General features: G+C 39.3%; 1 long non-coding RNA gene across 1 annotated transcript; it reads left to right on the forward strand.

Moving 5' to 3' along the window:
* The first annotated feature begins 587 nt into the window (after window positions 1–587).
* Window positions 588–2,440, forward strand: LOC117675011 (uncharacterized). The gene is made up of 2 exons (XR_004594090.3): window positions 588–760; window positions 2,335–2,440. It is a non-coding gene; the product is annotated as an uncharacterized LOC117675011 (long non-coding RNA).
* The last annotated feature ends 934 nt before the right edge of the window (window positions 2,441–3,374 follow it).

Below are 3,374 nucleotides of genomic sequence, written 5' to 3' on the forward strand. Positions count from 1 at the left end.
ACATAGCTGGATTAAATTTGGCCTTTCTCTCTTAGCAGCTGAAATGTGACCTGGTGCTGAAGGATTTTTTCCCCCCATTAATTATTAGCCATATATGGATGACAGTTAATTGGACCCATTAACTTTTGCAGGCTGACTAAGGTGGTCACCTAAGTTATTTGATAGACATGGAGGACTTTCAAACGGTGCTCAGGGAATTGCAGGGCAGCTTTTTGAGGGTTTTTACTAGGCTTTTACTCTGAAATATGTAGGAGGCTAGAAAAAGGATCCTGTATAGAATAATAATTGAATAATGCCTTCCTGCAGGCCTCTCCCAAGGAATTCTTAATTTTTGGTGGAGCCACAGGAAATGAAACAGGTGAAGACTTGCTTGGAGTGGATGCTGGATGAAATGAGCACGATCAACGAACCTCAAATCTGAGTTTACATTGTGGTAGTGATGTTATTCCACTGCCATTGTTGCATCGGTAGAATGTCAGCCAATTGGACTGTTTAGAGCCCCTTTTTGAAGACAGGCCAAATGACTCAATTAGTGTAACTTGTGATTGTCTGGTTGAGCCTCCCATGGATAAATCATTTGCATTGCCAGATGGATGAAATCTGTTAAGACAGAGGCGATGTCTTGGGATGTTATCTGGGAGGTTTTTGACAAGAAAGCACACAAAGCTCTTTGTGGTAATAGCTCTAACACCTGTACGTTGGACCCCTGCTTCATCCTCCTCGTTATGATGGATAAGAAGGAAATAGGATCTGGAAGAAGGTTAGTATTACTTTGAGGGAAGGAGAGACTCCAGTAGCTTTTAAAAGGTACTCCCAGTCCTCAGAAAGTAAGTCTTAGACAAGTAATGGACAACTACAAATCTATCTCCAATCTTTCCTTCTGAGGGACAGCAGTTGCCTATCTAGACTGGCATGGAGTAAAAACCTCATTAGTTGCTCTATGAATCTCCTGTGGAAGAAGCATAATTATCCTTGTTCATGTAGAGATCTCCATGGCTTTTGATACTGTGGACTATATTATCCTTCTGAACTACCAGCAAGGGTTAGAAGTTGAAGGAATAATAGTACAATGGACAGGTACACTTAATGGATGCAAAGGAGAGAGGTCAGGCCATCAGGCACTCCATTATTGGGCCTCTTAGTGCTCACCCCTCTACCCTGTTTAACTTCCACATAAAACCACTAGAAAGGGGCATTCATTGATTTGGGGTTAAGATATTTTCAGTATGTTAGATACCTTTTCTGGCTGAATAGGAGTAGAATAAGGTAGAAATGCATTTCACAAAGAAAGACAATGCTTGAAAATATTAAATTATTTCATTTACTGGATGACCATATATTCCAGATTATGAGATGGGGAGAAAAGCATAATCAACATTGTCTGGCATCTTTTTTCCCAGTTTCCAAACTGGACAACTGTTGAAATTATTTTCTCCTGAATAACAATTCTATGTGGTTCAGATTATAATGCAAGGATAAAGGTAACATCCCTTCAACCTTCTCTAAATAATGACCATATTTTTTCTATGTAGCCAAATGTTGTAGTACTTCCCAATTAAAGCTACATTCATCCGACTCTGCTAGGATGAATAAGTGGACACGTTCTCCTTTGTGATGTGGACTAAATGTGAAATTAAAGGGTTTTTGTCTTTTGTTGTTTAGCTATTGCAAGCAGTGTAATTATTATTTTCGCCAAAATCCTGACACAAACATATACACACTGCTGTTCCTTATGTTATTCTTTGAAGCCTCATCCAAGAAGATCCTGTGCAGGCCATTTCTATCTGCTGGATTTTATGCCAAAATCATAAGGCTGCTCCTAAGCGGATTTGCACAGAAAGATCTACAGTATTTTCTTTCTATGCACTTCCTGAAAATCCTTGACTTTTTTTCCTTGGTTTAAATCCTACATTTTTTTTTATTGTGTGGTCATTCTCTGTAAATGATAATCATTCAAGCTTAGTGTGATAAATCATTACTATGGCAGATCTTGCTTCGAAAGCCAGTGACTGGTCCACTAATGAAAATTAGAGAGGGGGTTTAAAGATCATTCAGGACACATTCAGCCTCTTGTAAGGATAATCTGCAATATATTATTACCATTTATGAAACATAGAGGAGATTTATTAGCCAAGATGAACAGCACTTTTCTGAAGCAAAAATAAAGGAAGAGTTTCCAGGGTTGGGTAATGAAGATATATATGAGGTGTCAGAAATATTTTAGCTTTTTCCATGGAAAAAAGTCTTTAGAGATGTATTTGTTCTGTGTGTATGCTAGTAGTTGTAGTCAAACAATTCTTATTATATTTATTTCATTTGCTCTTTATTTATCAGGCCCACGCCCAGACAGTGAAATGCAAGCAGAGACCAATCTGTCAAGCACGAAAGACCAGATCCGCACGTGGAGATTCAATTAAACTGATTTATTGCTAAAAGCCTATGCACAGGAATCTTCTCAGCTAACGGTCAGCACCTGGCTAGATTTAGATAAAGATCAATGGCATTCAAGGGGGGAGGGTGGCTTTAGTTTAACTGTGGCTATGTAGGGATTCAAGATTAATCCCCATTTTCACCCTACCCCCAGGTTCTGCCATTCCTTCTCCTATGCAATCCTTTATTTGTTTACATCTAATAAACAGAATCTTGTCAAACTAAGTTGTAACTTTCTAAATACTAGACATATAGTATCGCCAAGAGATTCTAGGGTGTGGTTGCTTTGAACCTCTTCCCCTCCCCTTCCCTATCCAGCTGAGGATTGTTCAGTCTCTTCATTTGGGCCTCTCTCTGGGAATCGGCTCTGTGTTACCAACCCCCATCTCACATTCTCCAGGTGCAAATTTCATCACACCCCACAATATTATGCTCTCCCCATTTAAACAGCAACTGCATCCCTTCAATCCACCACAGCACCCATAACGGCTCTTCAACCTACGTAATGGGCTTTTCCCTTATTTTATAACCAGTCCAGCCCTCATTTTGCCCCAACACCATTACAAAAATTAATCACTGTTGAATTCTGTCCATTTTATCTGCTCGGATTATTCTGCAGGTACTGTATATGAACCAATGGCTCAGTAAAGAAAAGTAAGGAATGACTGATGACTGGAAATGTCTTCTTCCTCAAGGAAAAACATAGTCCAGTTGCCTTTTGAAAAAGTACCTTTGAGAAAGCTAAGGAATAGTCTGGGAGGAAATGGAAAATTAGGAGAGGGAAACACACAAAGTGCCTTATAATAATTCAGGGAGTTGGTCCACTAGGCTTGTTTACACTGATTGTCAAGGCTATCCAATGTTTCAGATTTACAGTTTTGTCTGGAGATAAAGCTCAGGGATTGAACCTGTACCCAATGAACATACAGCAAATTCTCTGCATT

Source organism: Pantherophis guttatus, chromosome 1 (assembly GCF_059756535.1).
Source record: "Pantherophis guttatus breed Tessera chromosome 1, ASM5975653v1, whole genome shotgun sequence".
NCBI classification, from domain to species: Eukaryota; Metazoa; Chordata; class Lepidosauria; order Squamata; family Colubridae; genus Pantherophis; species Pantherophis guttatus.